The sequence below is a fragment of the Geotrypetes seraphini genome, chromosome 10, assembly GCF_902459505.1.
Source record: "Geotrypetes seraphini chromosome 10, aGeoSer1.1, whole genome shotgun sequence".
Lineage (NCBI taxonomy): Eukaryota > Metazoa > Chordata > Amphibia > Gymnophiona > Dermophiidae > Geotrypetes > Geotrypetes seraphini.
Genome location: NC_047093.1, coordinates 113,373,754 through 113,397,408, shown reverse-complemented (window position 1 = coordinate 113,397,408; position 23,655 = coordinate 113,373,754). Strand labels below are relative to the sequence as shown.

Below are 23,655 nucleotides of genomic sequence, written 5' to 3'. Positions count from 1 at the left end.
TCTTTGTAACCTACATAGATTTTGGATATGCAGGATATAAATGTTTTAAATAAATAAATAAGCAGTTCCTAGCGCAGCATGGTACAGTGATTTCAAACTGAAGAGCCTTTGAGACAAAATGGAGGGGGGGCTCTCTAAATTTGATTTTTCATATTTTCTGGGGGTAGGGAAAGGTTCCCCCACCCCTAAAATCCCAATCTGAGAATTTTTGGGGTCCCCTGTAAGTTCCCATAGGCTGTTTTTAGTGCCAAAATTGCTGCTGCAGCAGCCATCTTGAATTTCCTGATTTTGAAATAAAAGCCTCTATCTGCCTCAGATCCATCCAAATTAGCACAAAACTGTAATAGATGGACACCCCAGCCCGAGATACCTTACATTAGTGCCAGGTTTGTATTGAATGACTGCCTGAGGACTGGTTGTGTCCTGTGTGCTGCGCAGCATACAAGGGGGGATGGATGCCACTAGCTTAGTCTCTCCTAGTCCCTCTAGGGGTATAGGATCGTAGATGGCCCAGGTCTGAAAACACAGCTGGAGCTGGGAAATAAAGAAAGTGCATCCCTGGCAAAGCGCAGCCACGCATCTGCTGTCAAACCCCAGAAAAGGCCACAAGAGTGCTTGCAGGGGCCCTCTGAGTGAACTGGTCAGGGTTTTGCTCCGGAATTTATCAGTATGACTAGATGATTACTTGGCGTTACCCGGATATTTATTTATCCCAATCTTCCAGTATCGATAGACTTGTGAATTCAGTGATTATGCCTGGTAAAACGGGAAGTATTTTATTGTTTATTTCATGGACTTCTTCATTTTTAGCAGCAAGAATCTTGTATTGGGCTGAACTTAGACTTAAACGTCATTGGGAGTGTCAGTATTAATCTCAGGAAGCCCGTAAACTATGGATTATACACTAAATATCTGTCATTTTTAATAATTTTTACGTCACCCCCTTCCCACCCCCACAGTATTTTTTTCCCAGATAGTAAGTCATATGTATACCAAGTTTGATTGAAATCTCTCCATGCGTTTCAAAGTTATGCTGAGTATTCATCTCAGCGAGGCCGAAAACTATGGATTAGACAGTAAAATCCGTGGTTTTTGAGAATTTTTACATCGCCCCCTTCCCACTCCCACAGTAATTTTTCCCAGAAAGTAAGTAATATGTACACTTCTCTCTCCGTATCCACCGGGGTTAGGGGCAGAGCCGGCCCACGAATATTAAAAAACCGTGAATAATATTTGGGCCAGTTCTGCCCCTAACCCCCGCTTCCCCCCAGCTATTTTAAGCCATGTAAGCCCCTCCTTAAGCCTTACCTGGTAGTCTAGCGGGTTTTCAGGGCAGGAGCGATCTTCCCATGTTCCTGCCCCGTGCACATCGCTCATAGGAAATGGCTGCCTTGAGCTCCCGTAGCCTCTCGATACTACGACGGGAGCTCAAGGCAGCTATTTCCTATGAGCGATGTGCCCGGGGCAGGAGCGTGGGAAGATCGCTCCTGCCCCGAAAACCCGCTAGACTACCAGGTAAGGCTTAAGGAGGGGCTTACAGGGCTTAAAATAGCCTGAAAACTTAAAATGTTTTTTTGTTTAAAAATCGCAAATAACCGAATCCGTGGATGCTGAAACCGTGGATTCGGAGGGGGAAGTGTATACCAAGTTTGGTTTAAATCTGTCCATGCATTTCAGAGTTATGCTGGAAGGAGTGCCGTTCTCTAACATCAAAAAAACAAGATCTCTCCAGTACTTCACAGCTACCTTTTGCACCTTTGACACTTTACTTTAACAATACAATTTTGAAAATTAGAAGCTCATTTTACCCTACAGCTCTAACATCATCATCCGTTCAGTCACCTAATGAACAGGAATCAACCAGCCTATCGTTTTCAAAATGTTCACGTTTTAAGATCCCGTCATTACCAAAGCTTCAAAATATTATCAACGCAATGAATTCAAAAGGATCAAGTTCGGAAATTATCCCCATACATTTTGAACATTTCTTTTCAATCTTTGGACCCATATGCTCGATTTTCATTTGTACCAGCCTAACTACAAGTACCATACCAAAACAATGGAAGGAAGCAATTATTTTCCCTTCCATTAAAGATCATAAAGTTAGTGTGCCGGAGATATCCAATTACTGACCCATTGCTAACATTCCATTTTTAGCTAAGATTACAGAGAAAGTTGCATTTACCTAAATTTCAGACTTTGTGGAAAATACCAATATGCTGCACCCTAACCAGACAGGGTTCCGTAAACACCATTCAACAGCGCTTTCATTAATAGAATTGACCACAAATATTATCTACCTGGATCATCACAAATCAGTTCTGCTCATTGCATTGGACCTTTCATTGGTGTTTGAAACAATAGACCATTTATTACTAATTCACTGCCTTCAGGAAATAGGCATTTCTGACCAAGTCTTGGACTGGTTCATGTCATACTTCAAAGATTGTGCGTCAAAAGTTTCATTTAATGGCTCTTCTTCAAACACTCTTCCAAATGAATTCGGTATACCGCAAGGATCGATACTTTCCCCTCTTCTATTTAACATTTTTCTAGATCCACTAGTTACATTAGGACAATCTATCAGTTTCAGCAGACAATATCCAGTTAATTCACCCAATTAACCTTGACTGTTTGGACAACATTCATTTAATTAATCAAAAGTTAGAGAAAATCAGCAGTTGGCTTAACATTAATAAATCCAAAACCATGGTTTTCCCAATTAAGGAAGGTATTACTCTCTCCTCCCCTATCAAACTTAGAGCTACACTGATGCAATCTGTTCAGACTATCAAGTTATTAGGGGTTATCACTGATGGAAAATTAACTTTCCATGATCAGATAAGCTCTGTGTTTTGAAAATGTTTCTACCAGCTCCAAATAATCCGTTCACTTGCTAAACTGCTCAGTCCTCCTGCATTAAACATACTCGTCCATTCTCTAGTCATCTCATGTCTGGACTAGTGTCCCTCTACAAAGGAATCACACAAAAAGAAATCAAGTGTTTAGAAATCGTACAAAACTCCGCTATAAAAGTTATTAATAATGCAAGAAAATTTGATCATGTCACCCCTCTCCTGTATAACGCACACTGGCTACCCATCGAGCATCAAATTACATATAAAATAATGCTGTTGACATATAAAACCATAGTTGCAGGTATGTCAGAATTTATCAACAAGCTCCTGATTCCTCATTCCACTCAGTGTTCACTTCGATCCTCTAATCAAAACTTGCTCTCCATTCCATCACTACAGCACATTAATATCATGAGAACTAATATATTTTCCGTTACTGCTCCCTCACTCTGGAATTTGGCACCAAGTCATTTAAGAGAGGCTACGTCTCTAGATGTCTTTAAATCCAACCTAAAAACATTTCTTTTTAAAGACATTTTTGAAACTTAATTGTCCTTTTAAGGATGTGTTAAGACAGTGGTCGGCAAACCGCAGCTTGCGAGCCACATGTGGCTCTTTAGCCACTTGAGTGTGGCTCTGCACGTGCCTAGGTCCCGAAATTGTCAGGGGGGCCCCAGGGCCGGTGTTAGGGGGGGAGCACATGGCAGCTGCCCTGGACCCCACAGATCCAGGAGGCCCTGCGATCCAAACTTCTTTATTAAACACCTAAATGTTCCTTTTCAGAGGGGCCCCAACATGGCAATCGTTCTCACAAACTGCCGGCAGCTGCCCCGAAGCTTTCCCTCTGTGGCGATCTGCCCTGTCAGAAATGGGAAGTTTCGACAGAGGCAGGAGGGACAGTGATCTCTTGCCTTCCCTACTGCTCCTCCCCCGTACTGTCCAGCTTTCCCTCCCCTGCTGGCCGGAACTCCTTATCTTTCCCCCCAAGAAATTCAACAGTTTTCCTTCCTTCCTCCCTCTTCGGCTGTACCAGCAGGTCAGTTTGTCTGCACAATACTCGCTGCTGCTGCACACCAGCGGGTCTGGCTCCCAGCGAAACAAAGAGAGTTAGGATACAGCAGCAAATACCCAAGATTTTAAAATATAACCTTCTTTCAGCAGTATCTACTATTGGACTCCCTTTTATTTTAATGGTTAATCGCCGCACTAGTTTTGTCACCAGTGTAACGTAGCACATGCGCTTTGTCTTACATGCTGTGCTGCGCAGACTTACTGGGATTTTCCTCTGTCGGGTGGATGGAGAGTGGCGGGAAAGAGAAAATCCACTTGAAAACGACAGTTATTGTTAGCTCCTCTCTGCAAGTACCGGACTGCTTAGGTAGGACTGGGTTGAGAACCCCTGCGCTTAACTGACATTTCTCCCCATTTCCCCCCCCTCCCTGCAAAAATTATTTTTTATTTAGGAAACAATCATCTTCTGTGGATCTAAAAATTTTTTCTCATTTCTCTTATGTCTTTAATTTTCATGTGCTGTCCACTTATTTGCTTTTCTGTTAAAAATAAAAATGTCCAACTGATGCATTCTTTAAGCTGTGGTGGATCAGGGACAGAACTACTAATCTTCTTTTGTCTCACAATTTGACATAGAATCAATGTATAGTTAAGACGATGGTGCAGGGATGAGGGATTTAGATTTGTTAAGAAATGGGCTACGTTCTAGGAAAGGGGGAGCCTATTCCGAAAGGATGGACTCTACCTTAATCGGGATAGAACCAGGCTGCTGGTGCTAACATCTAAAAAGGAGACAGAGCAGCACTAAGATTGTGGGGGAGCCAACTGTCACCCAGGAGCAGATGGTTTGGTGTGGAGAATCCTTGAAGGATACTGTTGTTATCCCAGGACAAGCAGGCAGCATATTCTTTACGCATGGGTGACGTCACCGACGGAGCCCACGGTACGGACCTTTTTACTAGAAAGTTCTAGTTGGCCGCACCGCGCGTGCGCGAGTGCCTTCCCGCCCGACGGAGGAGTGCGTGGTCCCCAGTTTCTTCGTTTCCGCGGAGCGAAGAAGACGTGTGTTTTTCAACGTCGTTGAAATACTCCTTTTTGCCTTCCCGCTCGCGTTCTTTTTTCGATTTTTTCACCTTCGGGTGCTTTTTTCTTTCTATTAAAAAAAAAAAAAAAAAATTTCTTTCTTTTGATTTATTTTTCGTTCCTGCCCCGGCGGGGCCTGTTAGCACGATCCAGGCCTCGGGGTTTGATTTTGCGGAGGCCGTGTTCCCTTTCATGCCCCCGCAGCCCGGTTTTAAGAAGTGCCAGCGGTGTGCACACCCGATCTCCCTCACTGATCCACACAACTGGTGCTTACAGTGCTTGGGACCGGATCATCGGGCGGATTCCTGCACCCGCTGTGCCACTCTTAAAAAACGCACTTTGAAGAATCGTCAAATCCAACAAAATCTACTTTTCGGCACCGGCCCGACTATGGATTCGACCTCTTCATCTGTGGCACCGTCGAAATCGACACCGACCACTTCGACACCGCCTGAGTCGACATCGGCGCCCCCGGCGCCAGGTAAGCCGGCTAAGAAGCCTTCCACCCTTGAGCGCCCTCCCTCTTCGGGGACGACACCAGTCCTTTCGGCTCCACGCCGAGCCAAAAAACGCTCCACTCCGATTTCGGTGAGTGCCTCGTCATCGGCCCCCTCATCGCCGGAGTGTAGAGCGGCACCTATGGAACCAAAGAAGAAAAAAGTGGTTCCGGTGCCTCCCCTGGATGACCGCATTGCGGCCATCCTCCAGGACAAGTTGCAGGAACAACTCCACAAGCAACTTAAGCAGCTCTTACCCTCTATCTTGGCACCGCTGCTCTCAGTACCAGACCGGCCCGAGCCCCATACCGTCCAACCGGTATCCACTCCTTCGGTACCTATGGACTCCTCCATGCCCATTCTCTCGGCACCGCATCTCCACTCCCATGCCGAGGCTATGGCCTTGACGACGACCGATCCTCCTCGGGACCGGGCAGGGCACCGGTCTCCTCACGACTCTGACCGGCACCGTACTTCTCGGGACCGAGACAGACACAGGTCTACATCACCCGGTAACGTCTCGGTACGCTCAGGCAAATCTTTGTCTAAAACTCACCATGCCGAGCCTTCCACTCCAGTCTCTCGACACGCACATACCGATGTCAGAGACCCGGACCTATGGGAACAATCCCCCACCGGTACCGAGGAGGATGCATCGTCATCGGACGAAGAGCCTTCGGCACCCGATACCGCATCTAAACCTGAACAATCTTCCTTCTCAAAATTTCTCAGGGAGTTGTCGGGTGCTTTGTCTTTGCCACTGGAATCTGACTCTAAGAAGTCACAAGCTTTCCTGGAGGCATTAGATTTTGATCAACCTCCCAAAGAGTTCCTAAAGTTACCCGTGCATGATATCTTACGGGAAACTTTTTATAAAAATTGGGAGAACCCGTTGACTGTTCCTGGGGCTCCCCGTAAATTAGACAGCCTCTATAGGGTTATACCAATCCCAGGATTTGATAAACCCCAACTCCCTCATGAGTCTCTCCTGGTGGAGTCCACTTTAAAAAAGACTCAGGGCTCTAGTGTCTATGCCTCCACCCCTCCTGGCAGAGAGGGCAAAACTATGGACAAGTTTGGCAAGCGGCTCTATCAGAATGCCATGCTTGCCAACAGGGCAAACAACTACTCGTTCCATTTTTCATTCTATCTCAAACATCTGGTAATGCAACTCTCCGCCATGCAAAAGTACATGCCAGAGCATAAAGTCCCACTTTTCCAACAGCATGTCTCCAGCCTGCTTCAATTAAGAAAATTTATGGTGCGCTCTATCTACGACTCTTTTGAGCTCACCTCCCGTGCATCTGCCATTGCCGTGGCCATGCGCCGCCTAGCCTGGCTCAGGGTCTCTGATCTGGACGTCAACCATCAAGACCGATTAGCCAACGCCCCATGCCTTGGTGATGAATTGTTCGGAGAGTCCCTGGATACCACCACGCAAAAACTCTCTGCCCATGAGACCAGATGGGACACTCTCATTAAACCTAAGAAAAAGGCTCCACCTGCTCGCCCTTACAGGCCACAGACCTCATACCAGCGCAGGTTCTCCGCTAGGCCGCTCAATCCACCTCCACAGCAACCCAGGCGGGCCCGCCAACACCAGCACGCCCAGGCTCGTGCCCAGTCTAACCAACCGGCCAAGGCTCTTCCTCCTGCCAAACCTTCTCAGCCCTTTTGACTCCTCTCTCCAGGGCTTAGCCAGTCTTCCACCCTCATTACCTCTTCCTCAGCCACTCGGAGGCAGGCTCCGCATCTTCATCAGCCGTTGGGAGGTCATCACATCGGACCAGTGGGTCCTAAACATCATCCGCCACGGCTACTCTCTCAACTTCCAGACTCTTCCACCAGACAATCCTCCCGTAGAGTCTGCTTCTCTTTCAACTCAAACCCCCCTCCTCCTGAGGGAGGTCCAATCCCTCCTTCTACTCAATGCCATCGAAGAAGTACCTCTGGAACAAAGGGGCCGGGGATTCTACTCCCGTTACTTTCTAGTTCCAAAAAAGACAGGAGACCTGCGTCCCATTCTCGACCTCCGGGACCTCAACAAGTGTCTCGTCAAGGAGAAGTTCAGAATGCTCTCCCTTGCCACACTGTACCCTCATCTCTCTCGGAACGACTGGCTATGTTCCCTGGACCTCAAGGAGGCCTACACTCACATCCCAATCAATCCGTCCTCACGTCGCTACCTACGGTTCCAGGTGCACCATCGCCATTATCAGTACAAGGTGCTACCTTTTGGCCTGGCATCATCTCCCAGAGTGTTCACCAAATGCCTCATTGTGGCGGCGGCCTTCCTCAGGTCTCACAACCTCCAGATGTTTCCCTACTTGGACGATTGGTTAGTGAAAGCACCTACGTCTCCACTTGTGCTACAAGCCACTCATCATACCATCTCTCTCCTCCATCTTCTGGGGTTCGAGATCAACTACCCCAAGTCGCATCTGCTTCCCACACAGCGACTTCAGTTCATCGGAGCGGTTCTCGAAACCACACTAATGAGGGCGTTTCTCCCCTCCGATCGTCAGCGAACTCTGCTACACCTGTGTCGTCAGGTGCTCCTTCATCACTCCATTTCTGCCAGACAAATGATGGTCCTCCTGGGCCACATGGCCTCGACGGTACATGTGCTTCCCCTGGCACGACTCCACCTCAGAACACCTCAATGGACTCTGGCCAACCAGTGGTCACAGACCTCGAATCTTCTTTCTCATCCCATCTCTGTGACATCGTCTCTTCAGCGATCTCTACAATGGTGGTTGGACTCCTCAAATCTTTCCAGGGGCCTTCTTTTTCATCTGCCCCCGCATTCCATGATCATCACCACGGATGCCTCCCCTTATGCATGGGGAGCTCATCTGGGAGACCTTCGCACCCAAGGTCTTTGGACCCCGCAGGAGCGTCTCCATCACATCAATTTCCTGGAACTACGAGCCATGTTCTATGCTCTCAAGGCCTTCCAGCACCTTCTTTGCCCTCAGGTTCTGCTTCTGTGCACGGACAACCAAGTTGCCATGTACTACATCAACAAACAGGGCGGCACCGGATCTCGCCTCCTTTGTCAGGAGGCTCTTCGCATTTGGACCTGGGCCACGGCCCGCAGTCTCTTCCTCAAGGCTGTCTACATCCAGGGCGAACAGAACTCCCTGGCCGACAATCTCAGCCGCATCCTTCAACCTCACGAGTGGACTTTGGATCCTCCCACGCTCCACTCCATCTTTGCTCGCTGGGGCACTCCGCAGATAGACCTATTTGCAGCTCCTCACAACCATCAGCTGCCCCAGTTCTGCTCCAGACTCTTCTCTCCTCATCGTCTGGCCCCGGATGCATTCCTTCTCGACTGGACGGATCGGTTCCTCTATGCCTTTCCTCCTCTGCCTCTGATGTTGCGGACTTTATCCAAACTCCGCAGGGACGGAGCCACCATGATCCTCATAGCTCCCCGGTGGCCTCGTCAACACTGGTTCTCCCTTCTACTTCAACTCAGCTCCAGGGAGCCCATTCCTCTACCTGTGTTTCCTACTCTGCTTACACAGCAACATCAGTCTCTACTACATCCCAATCTGTCTTCCCTCCACCTGACAGCTTGGTTTCTCTCGGGCTGACCTCTTCAGGAAATCTGTCTCAGCCTGTCCGTCTCATTTTGGACGCCTCCAGGAAGCCGGCCACCCTCCAATGTTACCATCAGAAGTGGACCAGGTTTTCCTCTTGGTGCCTCCGTCATCATCACAATCCCACCTCCTTAGCGGTGGAAACTGTCCTGGACTACTTACTCTCCCTGTCCAACGCAGGCCTCAAGTCTACCTCAATCAGAGTCCATCTCAGTGCCATCACGGCATTCCATGAGCCTGTCCTAGGAAAACCTCTCACGGCTCACCCTCTGGTTTCCCGATTCATGAGGGGCCTCTTCAACGTCAAACCACCTCTGAAGCCTCCTCCGGTCGTCTGGGACCTGAATGTGGTTTTGTCTGCCCTCATGAAACCTCCCTTTGAGCCTCTTGCCACAACTTCGCTCAAATTTCTGACATGGAAGGTTCTTTTCCTCATTGCCATCACCTCTGCCAGGAGGGTTAGTGAGCTTCATGCACTGGTTGCCGATCCACCGTTCACTATTTTTCACCATGACAAGGTGGTTCTGCGCACCCATCCAAAGTTCCTTCCAAAGGTGGTCTCAGCCTTTCACCTCAACCAGTCCATTGTTTTGCCTGTGTTCTTCCCGAAGCCTCATTCACATCACGGAGAACAGGCATTGCACAGTCTTGACTGCAAGCGTGCCCTTGCTTACTATCTCGATCGTACAAGGGCTCACCGCTTGTCCCCTCAGCTCTTCCTGACCTTCGACCCGAATCGTTTGGGTCGACCGGTCTCTAAACGGACGCTATCCAACTGGCTTGCAGCTTGCATCGCGTTCTGTTACGCTCGGGCCGGTCTGTCACTAGACGGTGCTGTCACGGCCCACAGGGTAAGAGCTATGGCCGCTTCTGTTGCTTTCCTCCGTTCCACACCCATTGAGGAAATCTGCAAGGCGGCCACCTGGTCCTCAGTTCACACATTCACTACTCACTACTGTCTGGATGCTTTCTCCAGACGGGATGGGCACTTCGGCCAATCTGTACTTCAGAATTTATTTTCCTAATGGCCAACCATCCCTCCTCCCTCTTTGTTAGCTTGGAGGTCACCCATGCGTAAAGAATATGCTGCCTGCTTGTCCTGGGATAAAGCACAGTTACTTACCGTAACAGGTGTTATCCAGGGACAGCAGGCAGATATTCTTACGTCCCACCCTCCTCCCCGGGTTGGCTTCTTAGCTGGCTTATACTAACTGGGGACCACGCACTCCTCCGTCGGGCGGGAAGGCACTCGCGCACGCGCGGTGCGGCCAACTAGAACTTTCTAGTAAAAAGGTCCGTACCGTGGGCTCCGTCGGTGACGTCACCCATGCGTAAAGAATATCTGCCTGCTGTCCCTGGATAACACCTGTTACGGTAAGTAACTGTGCTATTTAGAACATTTAGGGAGTCCCAATAGAGAGGTTTCAAAAAGGGAAGCAGAGTAAAGATGTCAAGTTGTCCCTGTTATCTTCTCAGAAGCCTGTAGATAAAAGGAAAAAACATAATTTGAAGTGTCGTTATACAGTACAAATGCTTGAAGCCTAAAAAATAAAATAAGAGTATATAGTATATAACAGGCATCTCAAAGTCCTGGTGGAAGGAGGACAATCAATGGGACACTGTGTTACCTGGGTACAAATTATATCTATCGCAAGTAGATCAAATTGGAGGTGGGTGGGGGGTTGTGCTATATGTTAAAGAGGGAATTGAATCAAATAAAATAAACATTCTGCAAGACATACATAGCAATGTGGAATCCATATGGATAGAAATTCCGTGTGTGAAGAGAAAGAATATAGAGGTAGGGTTATACTGCATCCCCTGGGACAAAATGAGCAGACAGATGAAGAAATGTTTTCAGAGATTAGGAAAGCTGGCAAATTGGGCAACAGTATAATAATGAGTGATTTCAATTACCTCAATAATGACTGATTAAATGTTACATCAGGGAGTGCTAGGGAGGTAAAATTTCTAGATTTCATAAATGACTGCTTATTGGAAAGATTATTGTAAAGATATAGCGGCACTAGAAAAGGTACAAAGTAGAGCAACCAAGATGATGAAGGGGATGGAACTACTCTCGTATGAAGCAAGACTAAAAAGGTTAGGGTTCTTCAGCTTGGAAAAAAGACAGCTGAGGAGAGATATGATTGAAGTCTACAAAATCCTGAGTAGTGTAAAATGAGTACAAGTGGATCGATTTTTTTTCTCCTTGATCATCCAACAGTCACTAAAACAAAGGTTCTTGAAGATAGAAAGTGAGGTAAGTAGAACAACTCCAAAGAATGACACAAGTTGGTTTGTTCTTTATTGATTTTTACCTTTTTGGATTTTCTATCCTGTTGAGTGAGGATCCTGTATCGTTTGGAATCATCCAACAGTCCCCAGATTCCCTTCACAAGTTTTCTGCTTCTGATATACCTACAAAAAATTATGAGTTTATGCCTCTTTGGCAAGTTCATATTTTTTCTTAAATGCAAAGCACTTTTAAAGAAAGCTAACTTGCCAGTACTTGTGTCTCTTCTTATTTTCAAGTTTCAAGTTTTATTAGGTTTTTATATACCGCCTATCAAGGTTATCTAAGCGGTTTAACAATCAGGTACTCAAGCATTTTCCCTATCTGTCCCGGTGGGCTCACAATCTATCTAATGTACCTAGGGCTATGGAGGACTAAGTGATTTGCCCAGGGTCACAAGGAGCAGTGCGGGGTTTGAACCCACAACCCCAGAGTGCTGAGGCTGTAGATCCAACCACTGCGCCACACACTTTTCTTCATTCAGATCCTTTTTCCATTCTTTAAAGGATGTTTTTTTTTAAACTCTAATAGCCTCTTTTACTTCACCTTTTAACCAAGCTGGCTCTCGTTTCCTCTTCTTTCCACCTTTGTTAATATGTGGAATACATCTGGTCTGGGCATCCACAGTGGTATTTTTAAATAACATCCATGCCTGATTTACAGTCCTAACCTTTGCAACTGATCCTTTTAGCTTCTTTTTAACCATTTTCCTCATTTTATCATAGTTGCCCTTTCAAAAATGAAAATACCTCGATAGTAGATTTCTTTTGCATTGTCACTCCAGGTATCAGCTTAAATTTGATTACGTTATGCTCACTGTTTCCCAGCGGACCCAACACAGTTAACTCCTGTACTATGCCTTGCATTTCACGAAGGACTAAATCTAAAATACCTCCCAATAGGAGGAAATATTTTATCATTCAGAGAATAGTTAAGCTCTGGAATGCATTGCCAGAGGTTGTGGTAAGAGCAGATAGCGTAGCTGGTTTTAAGAAAGGTTTGGATAATTTTCTGGAGGAAAAGCCCATAGTCTGTTATTGAGAAAAACATAGGGGAAGCCAGTGCTTGCCCTGGATCGGTAGCATGGAATGTTGCTACTTCTTGGGTTTTGGGCAGGTACTAGGGACCTGGATTGGCCAACGTGAGGACGGGCTACTGGGCTTGATGGACCATTGGTCTGACCTAGTAAGGCCATTCTTATGTTCTAAAAGTTCATAGTCTGTTATAGAGAGTTGCGCGGGGACAGAAATCCCACCCATCCCCGCCAAAGTCCCACCCGTCCCCGTGAGGACTCCCACCCGTCCCCACCCGTCCCCGCGAGGAATCCCTCCGTCCCCACCCGTCCCCGCGAGGAATCCCCTCCATCCCCACCCGTCCCTATAAACTACAGAAATAGTTATTTCATTTAATTATGCTACTGAATTAAAGGCTCTGGTAGAAACCCATTTAAAAATAACAAAAAGACTTTATTAATTTGGAAATATTAATTGGGAAGAATACATACTTTGTAAACGGGTTTCTACCAGAGCCTCTAATGTTTATAAATTTTTATCAACACAACTAATATACTACTTTATCCTTAAGCAAAAAAAAAAAAAAAAAGAATTTTTTTCCTATCTTTGTTGCCTGGTTTCTGCTTTCTTCATGTTCTCATTCAATTCCTTCCATCCACTGCCTCTCTTCTCTCTGTGTCTTCCATTTGCTCTGTTACTGTGCCTCTCCCTTTCTCCCCCCTCCCAAATTGGTCTGGCACCCATCTTTTTCCCTCCGCTCCCCCCATAGTCTGGCACCTCTGTCTTCTTCCCTGCCAGCGTCTTCTCCCCATTCCCTCTTCCCCATTTCCTTTCAATGTCCTTCTCCCCCACCATCTTCCCCATGTCCTGTCAGGCAGCATCCTTCTCCCCCCTCTGCCTTCCCCATGTCCTTTCAGCATCCTTCTCCCCCCTCTGTCTTCCCCATGTCCTTTCAGCGGCCTTCTCCCCCCCCCCCCCTGTTTTCCCCATGTCCTTTCAGCGGCCTTCTCCACCCCTGTTTTCCCCATGTCCTTTCAGTGGCATTCTCCACCCCTTTGTCTTCCCCAGTACTTTCAGGGTCCTTCTCCCCCCCTCTGTCTTCCCCATGTGCTTTCAGCATCCTTCCCCCACCCTCCTCCCGTTTACCCCATGTCCTTTCAGCGTTCTTCTCCACCCCTTTGTCTTCCCCAGTACTTTCAGCGGCCTTCTCACCCCTTAAGCGTCTTTTCTTCTCCACTCCACCTTTCCTCCTTCCCTTTGTGGCGCTTTCGCACCCGACCGACAACAGAACAGGCCCGGTCGGACAAATCTCCCTGTCCTGTAGCCGCGAATCTAAATTACCTTCTTACAGCAGCTGGAGTAGTGAAGCTGCTTTAAGAGGTAATTTAGATTCGCGGCTACAGGGCAGGGAGATTTGTCGGCCGGGCCTGTTGTCGGTCGATTGGGGGACCTGACCGGCTGTGCACATTCTCCGGGGCGGACCGCCCCTCCCCCTTCTTTCGTACGCCATTGCCTTCTTCCTACCTGCCCTGCCGCACACAGCCGACCGGAAGTCTTCCTGATGTCAGCGCTGACGTCGGAGGAAGGGAGGGCTTTCCTTAAGCCCTCCCTCCGACGTCAGCGCTGACATCCGGAAGACTTCCGTTCGGCTGTGTGCTGCGACAGGGCAGGTAAGGAGGAGGAGACTACCCTCGCGGCTCGAGTGCACTGCGATCCAACCCTGCAGGAACCCCGCGACCCTCGGAGGCGTCCCCACGGGATCCCCGCGACCCTAAGGGGCGTCCCCACGGGATCCCCGTGACCCAAAGGGGGAACCCGCAGGATTCCCATCATCCCCGTTCCCGTGCAGCTCTCTAGTTTGTTATTGAGACAGACATGGGCAAAGCCACAGCTTGCCCTGGATCAGTAGCGTGGAATGTTACTACTCTTTGGATTTTTGCCAGGTACTTGTGACCTGGGTTGGCCACTGTGAGGATGGGCTACTGGGCTAGATGGACCCAGTAAGGCTATTCTTATGTTCCTTGGAAGTGGTACTCTGCAATGGCTCATATGCACCCTCTCCAGTACTCCCTTCTGTCTAGATGGTCTCCACAGCTTGGCTCTTGAGCGTGTGGCCTTTATTCAGAAGGGTTATTCAGAGAGGTTATGGTTACAACTCTCCTTAGGACTACGAAGCCTGCGATGGTTGCTGGTTGTGCTAAGTCCTGGAATACCTTCCAGTTAATGGTGTGCCAAGGAGCAAGTGGAACCAGAGAGAGCTCCTGTTCCGGTGATTTTTGCTTTCCTGTAAGCTGGCTTTGAAATGGGCCTTGCAGTTTCATCCCTGAAAGTGCAGATAGCCGGTATCTCATGCTTTCGGGCTTGGAGTGGCCTTCTGTCTCTGGCTTCTCACCCGGACGTCACTCGATTGAGAGGGTTCTCAGGCTGAGACCCCCATTGTGCAGACCATTCCCATCCTGGGACCTCAATATAGTCTTGAAGGGTCTGGCCCTTGCTCCTTATGAGCTTCTTTCGGAAGTTTCCCTGCTTGACATTATGGTCAAGACAGTGTTTTTGGTTGCCATAGTCTCAGCAAGAAGGATCTTGGAATTGCAGGCCCTCTCCTGCAGAGAGTTGTTTCTCCATTTCATGGGGTTGAGTATTTCACTGTGCACGGTTCTTCCTTTCTTTTGAATGTGGTTTCCGCCTTCCATCTCAATCAGGAACTTTGTTTGCCCACCTTTTAGTCAAACAGAACAAACATTTGCTCAAGCAGGATGTGCGCAGGGCCCTGATTATCTGCCTGAAACACATTTTGTGCTGACCAGTCATTTGAGATGGGGCAGGCCGTGTTCCAAAGCTTCCATTGCCAGATGGATCCGCATGGCGATTTCTTCCTCCTACATTCTCTTGCAGCACATTCCATGAGAATTGTAGTGACCTCCTGGGCAGTGGCTCAGGCTGTTTCACCTGATGAAATCTATAGAGCAGTTATTTGGGCTACTTTTCATACTTTTATGAAGTTCAGCAGAGTGGATGTTGCGGCTCAATAGGATGCCACCTTTGAGTCTTCGGTTCTGCGGGCAGGCTCATCTGTTACCCCTAGACGTATGACACTGCTTTGGTACGTCAGCTCAAGTACGGACTCCTGTGTATCTGCAACAGAATGACATGTTAGGTTCTTACCTTGATAATCAGAGTTTTATTAGAATACACACAGGAGTCTGTACTGCTCTCCCTGTGCAGATATTTTGTGATTTGCTTAATAATCTGCTTTCGACATTGCTGGTGTCTGTCTCGGGAGCTCTTCTACTGTATCTAAGATTAAGCAGTAACATGTTACGCGAGCAGTGGGTTACCTGTTCTCTTTCCTCTTGGGAGGGTTCCTTTGCACCTTCTTGTTGCATTTAGCAGTTTGGCTCTTAGTTACTCATGTGTATGATTTATTGTTCGCAGTTTGTTCATTAATTGTTTATTAATCATTGCTCTATTTCCTAAGTTTCAGAACAAAGCAAAATATATTTGTTGCCAGGAAGTTCCCCATGCCTCTCCTACTTTTATGTTTCAGCAGCTTTCGATTGCTTTGGTACCAGTTGAGGAGTGTGCTGTTCTCCACTGCAGAAGGGGAGGAGTTTCGAGTTCTTAAAGTGATACCCATCTGCAATTTCCCGGGAATTGGAAATCAACAGCTCAAGTACGGACTCCTGTGTATCCTAACAGAACCCAGATTATTGAGGTAAGAACCTAGTCTTGTCAGTTGTGGACCTCAGTTTCAGTTGTTACATTTCTTTGGTATCTGTAGAGCACAGGTGTCAAAGTCGGTCCTCGAGGGCCGGAATCCAGTCGGGTTTTCAGGATTTCCCCAATGAATATGCATGAGATCTATGTGCATGCACTGCTTTCAATGCATATTCATTGGGGAAATCCTGAAAACCCGACTGGATTACGGCCCTCGAGGAGGGACTTTGACACCCCTGCTGTAGAGACTTCAATATTCTAAAGATTTTCGGCATTTCAGGAATCTTTTTGTTGCTTCCTCGGGCCAAAACAAGGACTCTGTGGCTTCTACAGGGACATGATAGCTTAGGGAGTCTACTTTATCACTGTGTATCTTCTTTCATGCGAACCGATACCGGAGGGGTGGAGGAGGTGCTTTTCTGTAGCAGTGATAATTTTTGGGGGCTGATTTTGTATTGCTTCTTGTTGACGGAACTTTGTAGAGTGGCAACTTAGTCATTGGTACATTTGTTTTTGGTCTTGATTTGGCATTGTGATATGGTACTCTCGGGCTTCAGTTCTTTCGGGGGTGGTGTCTTGTTTCCCTCCCTATTCGAGGACTGTTTTGCTACATCCCAATAGTCTTTGGATTCATCTGCTGCTGGTGCTAAAGAAGGAAAAATTATGTCTTACCTGATTATGGGCAGTACTGATTGACCAGGAAGCTTGATATCCAGTAAAAGAGTTCAGTTGAGTACTCTTATCTCCACCTGACAGCAGGCTCATCTGTCTCATCCTAAACTCAGGGACTGCTTTGTTATTATGTTATGAATAAAGTGTCTGTCGACTAGATGGAAAGATTAGGTTCTTACCTCGGTAATCTTCTTTCTAGTAGACAGACACACTCTTCATGAAGGTTGCCCTGTCAGATGTTCATTTGTCTGCTTACTGCCTCAAAGGTGCTGGGGAATCCAGACATCTTGTTTCTTTCTTTTGTCCAAACTTGACAAGGATAGAGGACGCGACTGCTGCATTGAAGAATCTAGAGGGTATCTATATAATCTCCCTCACTCTTAGTGCAAGTTGCTTTCAGGTTGGTGCCTTGTTTGTTTTCATCTTGTTATGTGTTGCAAATGATTAAGTTTTATTTATCTGTTATATGATATGATATGAGCAGAATAGACATGTTTCTTGGGGAGTGTCCCTGTACCTCTCCTATTCTATTTTCTCTCCAGGGCTGACCATCTGCTTTGGTATGAACTGAGGAATTGGCGGACAGCCCAGAGGATGAGAGGCAGCTTAAATAATGCTAATGAAGCTCCCTGCAAGAATTCTCGCAAGAAGGGATTGACTTGACTAACCACAGTTTCAAGAATAGAGATTCTGTCTACTAGAAAGAAGATTACTGAGGTAAGAGTCTAATCTTCCCATGTAAATAATGAGTACAGTAGACTCTCTGTTAACCAGAACTCAAGCAACCAACAAAAACAATCTAAGAAATGCTGTAATACTTTAAATAAAAATGAAAATAAAATCAATCTCTGGCGGACATTTAAGTGTAAACTTGGCATGCAACACCTGAGTACACCCACATTTTGCCTACCACATGTCCGGTAGTTTGTCTGGAACAGTTTATGGTATGGCATAGTATGGGATTAGTATTAGGCCTATTTTTAATAGTAACTCTCAAGCAACCAGAAATTACATTTATCCAGCATCTATCATTTCTCAAGGGTGCTGGTTAACTGAGATTCTACTGTATTTTTTAAATCTTATTGTGTTTGTTCCCAAAATAAATGAAAGGGTGTTTTCAGTATGACAATGGTGTGGATATTGTCACCCTTAGGCGCCTAACTCCCTTCGTTAGTGTGCTTTGGCTGTGACAAAACACCACCCCAGCGTGTTGTCTGTAACTAGAGGATCCTTTCAAGACTTGTAAAGGATCCAGGCAGCTGCATAGGAGTGTATGGCCTTTTCCTCGCAAGGATCAAATCATCAGTCAGATTGTTCAAAGAAAATAAAGGTTTATTTAGGCCACTGGCCAAATGGAGTCTCAAAACAGTATCACATTCCTGGCATACAGCATAGATAACTTTATAACCAAAAAGAAAACAAATTAGGTTCACAAAACTGGTCACAGTCCTGGAACTAAGGTTTGGTAACACTGACCCAGTTAATTTCACTGAGCAGTCCAAAGTGAAACTAAACTAAACTAAACCTTAAGCTTATATACCCCATTCTCTCTATAAAGTCAGAGCTCGGCATGGTTTACATCAGTGGTCTCAAACTCAAACCCTTTGCAGGGCCACATTTTGGATTTGTAGGTACTTAGAGGGCCTCGGAAAAAAATAGTTAATGTCTTATTAAAGAAATGACAATTTTGCATAAGGTAAAACTCTTCATAGTTTATAAATCTTTCCTTTTGGCTAAGTCTTAATACTAATATTGTAATTTATAGCTAAAGCAACATATGATCAAGAAACTGTTTTATTTTACTTTTATTATGATAAATATACCGAGGTCCTCAAAATAGTACATGGCGGGCCACATGTGGCCCCTGGGCCGTGAGTTTGAGACCACTGGTTTACATGAACATTAAAATAAGAACTCCCTGTTGGGAGGGGCCTGTGGCGCCTTAGCCAATCAGGGCCTTAGGCTTCTTCCCATGCATCACATGATGCACCGGGGTGGGGCCTAAGGCCCACATTCGCAGTGCGTCATCAGGGAAGCAGGAGGAGGCGAAGGAGCAGGAGGACTTTGCGGTTCCTCCTGCTCCGGAAGACGTTGCTGGAGGTCTAAGGAGCAGGAGGAACTGACCACCCCTCCTGCTTCCAACTGTTAGGTACAGGGGTGGTGTCGGATCAGGAGGGTCGGGCCAGGCCCGACCAGGGATGGGCCGGGCAGGTCGGGATGCAGCAGTGTGCTGGTCGGGGATGCTGTGGTGTGCCAGGGGGGGGGGGGTGAGTCACATGCCGGTCAGGGGGTGACTCAGTTGGTGACAGGAGGGAGTTGGTATCCCTCCTGTCATATTCACACGGGCAGTGAGGGCAGCGTTAGGTGGAGGCAGGAAGGAGTGGGCTTCCCTCTTGCTATTTGTGGGTCGCGGGGGGGATTATTTGTGGGTGAGGAGGCGGGGGGGTGTCGGGCAGGGACAGAGTGTGCCCGATCTCTCTTCCCTGCTCGCCGGACTCTCCTGTTCTCTGCTGCCGTTCCCCGCAGTGCAGGTCCGCTTTAAAACCACGGGCTTGCACTGCAGGAAATGGTAGCAGAGAGCAGGAGAGTCCGGGAGCAGGCAAGAGAGATCTGCGCTGGGCTGAGCCCTGACAGCAGTGACAGGAGGCTGCTTCACCTGTCACTACTGTCAGGGTGTGCGCATGAGTGTGGGATCGCTCTAGCCATGGTTAGGGGGCGTGCTAACGATCGTCTCCATTTGCATGCAGGCCTTTACTGAATCAGTCGGCTGGCATGCAGTAGGAAACGGATCGTGTACAGTTTGGAGGTTTAGTGAATCCTGCCCATACTTCTTTGAAAAATACCCTTCTCAAAAACAATTTCAAAAATCTTAATCTAAATTATTCAGAGGTGTTATTCTACTGTGAAAAGCTCCTAAACACCTTAATCGCTTTCAGTTATTATCAAAGTGGGTAGAACTTCAGATCCCCGTGTGTTGTGCATTATAAATTCATAATTTAATTTAATTGTCCTTTTCTCTTTGATATTTCTGGGCCATAGACTGTAAAGTCTGCCTGCTACTGTCCTTAGGTCCCAACTTCTGGATTTATCATCAAAGCTAACTCCAGCCCATCCAATCATTGTGTCGCTTACGGATACATACCATAGTGTCCTCATGTTACTGGATGTCAGGAGAACTCTCCTCTGCTATCCTGAGGTGATGAAAGAGTTTTATCTGTTGGATCATCTGTTCTAACAAATCCAAGTCGCTGGGGTAGAGCAGCTTTTAAAGCTACTATTTCTTGATGGATTTGCATGGCAAGCTCATCTGTGTATATCGGATGTGAGAAACCATATCTGGTCTCCTTGGGAACATTCAACTAGGAGTGTGGTCTCTTCATGGGCGTAGGCAAGGGCTATGACGCCTAAAGAGATATGTAGGGCGGCCATGTAGTCCACTCATCTTACCTTCACAAAGTTTTATAGGGTGGATAGGGCAGTACGATTGGACACCGCATTTGGGTCCTAAGTGCTAGCAGCAGGCTCATCTGCCCCGCTCTACTCAAAGGACTGCTTTGATACATCCCAGTTGTTCAAGACTATATGACTTTTGCACTAGAAGGGCAGATTAGATTTTTACCTCGATAATCTTCTTTCTAATAGGGCATATGAGTCTTGAAGGCCCAGTCTGTCAGATTTCAAATAGCCTGCTTACTGTCTTAGACATGCATGGTATTGCCAAATGCTTGAATTTTCACGGTCAAGCAGGTTCAAAGTGTGAGATGAAATGACGTTACTAAGAAACAAATGAGGGCGTTTAAATGCTCCATAGTTATTAGTGCAGGTTGTGCTTAGCTAGGTAGTTTGTTCTACCTTGGTTCTTGTTTCTAGCTTGTTTTACTAGTCGTTTTTAAAATTGATATGTTTTGTTCACTGATCTTTGCAGAGCAGAACAGAGTTGATGGAGATGGGGAGGTTCCCCATACCCCTCCTTCTTAAGTTTATTCTTACAGATTTTGCTTTGGTACAAACTTGAGAAGCTGGGTGACAGCCCACTGAGGAAGGAGGTGGAGGCAGAGAAAAGAATGTGATTGATTGCCTTCAGCAGGGTCTCACGACCAATGGAGAATAAAACCTAATCTTCCCTTTTCATGCACAGGATTATTGCAGTGTACACAAAGTTGCTGTTCTTCAAAGAAAATTCTTTGGAGATGGCTTCTGAGTTTTGTGATGTTCTATTGTTAAAAAACAAACAAACACATGTTCAAATGTTTGTACATCTAGCGGTTATGGTTCTAGAGAAGGGGTGTCCAACCCATGGCCCGAAGAAGTATTTTGTGCGGCCCTGCTCACGCTCGAGGGTGATGCAGTGTTTTCTGTCTTGCCAGCGCCCTCCTCCATCTTCCTGCAGCGTTCGCTGAAAGCCACGGGAAGCGGATCCTATGTGCCTCTTGCGGCTGTTCCCTCTGATGTCACGACGTCAGAGGGAACGCTTCCAGATCAACTACGAGAGGCGCATGGAAGCCGATGCTCTCAGCTTTCAGAAAATGCTGCAGGAAGATGGAGGAGGACGCCGGCAAGACAGAAATCACCGAGGCAAGACGATAAACACCCTCGAGCTTGAGCGAGGCCGTATGCATCTTGCAGAGAGAAGCCCATCCAGTGGTTTCTAGTCCCAAAGGGCGGCGCGGAGTTCATTCATTCTCCCCACCACCTTCCCTCCCTCCCCTCCTTCTGTACAGTTCATAGATTTGAGGGAACTTCGGGGACTAAGCCCTCTCTTCTCCAGTCTCATAACGATCCAAGCTCTTCCCCTGTGCTAAAATAATCTTTAAAATCAACGGTCTTAGGAACTGGGAGTTACAGACACCAGCAGCAGTAGCCCTTCAGGAGAAGGCAGAGAGGGCTGGGAGCAGCAGTGAAGGAGACAGAATGAAGGGAAAGACAGAGGGGAGCATGAGCCATAAGATGGAAGAATGGAGGGAGTGAAGGAAAGAGATGAGGTGAGAGAGATAATAGAAAGGGAGAATTGGGTGTTTGAGAGAGGGAAAGAGATGGTGCAATTGGGGAGAGAGAAGGGGAAGAACATACTGGGCCGAGGAAGCCTCCTGGACTTTTCTTTTTTAAGTACAGAGGGGGAAGGTATTAAAAGAAGTGCTAAATTGGATGTGGAGAGAGAGAGCTTATAGGGCCAGAAACAGATGATAGAGAGATGATGGCCAGAAACAGGGCAGAAAGATGGTGAGCAATAGTCTGAAGGGAGAAAAGTTGGACCTGGGGTGGTGTGGAGGAAGAGGGAAAGAGATACTTGAAGGGAGAACTGTTGGGAAGAGAAAGGGAGAACTGTTGGGAAGAGAAAGGGAGAAATGGTGGACCTGGGGAAGGCAGGTAGGCAGGGGGAGAGATGGGATGGGGGCAGTTGGAAAGAGAAAGGGAGAGAAGTTGGATTTGGGGATGGAAGGGAGGGAGGGAGAAATATTAGACCTGTGGATGGAAGGCAGAGAGATGCAGCATCTCTTTTTTTTCCCCCCTCCATTTCATTGTTCAGCATCAAGGGGGGGAGGGAAGAGGAAAAATAGAAAAGAGAGGGCGCAAAATGTTGGACCACGGGGATAGAGGAGCAGAGATGGACCCATAGGAGGGCAGGAAGGAAGAGAGCTGGGATAAGAAGATGCTAGGAGATGGAAAGAAAAGGACAGGGAATTATAGCCTGACCAGAGGAAAGATGGAGGGGGATTCTTAAAGTGGTGAGCCAGGTGGATGAGGTCAAAAGGGAGATGACAAGATGAATGACAGAGCAGTGAGTACAGTGGTAGAAATGTGGTAATGGGGAGTAGACAGCAGGAAATAGGAGGCTGGGAAAGGCGTGAGATAGGAAATGGTAGAGTTAGGAACTGAGAGAAGATGGAGAATTAAGAGGTAACTGAACATTTAAAAAGAAGAAGGGTGAGAAAGAAGGCAAGATTTGAGTGGACAGAGGCAAAAAAGTTAAGAAAGCTGAAAAAGGAAAAATCAATACATTGAAGACAGGCATAAGAAGGAAATGAAACGACAGAAGAGGAGAAAAAAAATGGACAGCAGACACTGGAAAGAGAATTAGTTGAAGATAGACAAAAAGCAGAAAGAGAAACTGGGACCAAGATGATGGGAAAACAAAACATCCAGACAACAAGGTAGAAAAAAATTATTTTATTTGAATTTATTAACTGGAATATGTTAGCTTTGGGATACGTGCATCACAATTATCTTTGTATTCAGTGGCGTAGTCATATACAGCTGATTTGGGGGAGGGACTGGAGCCCATAATTAGTGGATGGGCACCAAAGTTTCTCCCTGCCTGAATTCTATTTATAAATAATTGAGCTAGTGGGGATTCCCAAGCCCTACCAACTAGAGACATCTTCCTCCAGTCTTGCAACCCCAAATCTTCAAGCTTTGCAGCCAATGGCAATATCCTCAAGCTGCCACTGCTTTCATGCATGCATGAATGCCAAGGGGGGGGCAGGGAGGAGGGATGGCAGCCACTCTGCAATATTGCTGCCAGCTGCAGAACTTGGGAAGTTGGAGGGGGCCGTCAGTTGGTGAAGCTTAGGGATCCCTACTAGCTACAGCAGGGGAGATATTCATTTTGAGGGAGCCTAAGCTCAAAGTGGGAGGCTCAAAAAAGCAGTAATATTTACTCTGATTAAACGATCCTCCATGTGCGCTGCTGATAGCTGATTCAGCATCCCCGTTCTAATGAGGCTCACCTCTGAAGAGGCTCACCGTAGCTGTAATAGAAGTGAATGGGGGAACCAGGAGCACGCATCCCTGCTCATCAGAATGGGGATGCGGAAACCTGTGGCTGCTCCCACTGTCAGCGGTACATGTGGGAGGGATCACTCAGTCAGGGTAAGTATTACTGCTTTTTTGGGTTCCTCT

At 47.0% G+C, this 23,655-nt stretch overlaps 1 protein-coding gene across 5 annotated transcripts in view; it reads left to right on the top strand.

The window, feature by feature from the left end:
• Window positions 1-23,655, top strand: part of HSD17B7 (hydroxysteroid 17-beta dehydrogenase 7) — a 228,951-nt gene that overhangs the window by 90,676 nt on the left and 114,620 nt on the right. The gene's annotated exons all lie outside the window — the stretch shown is intronic.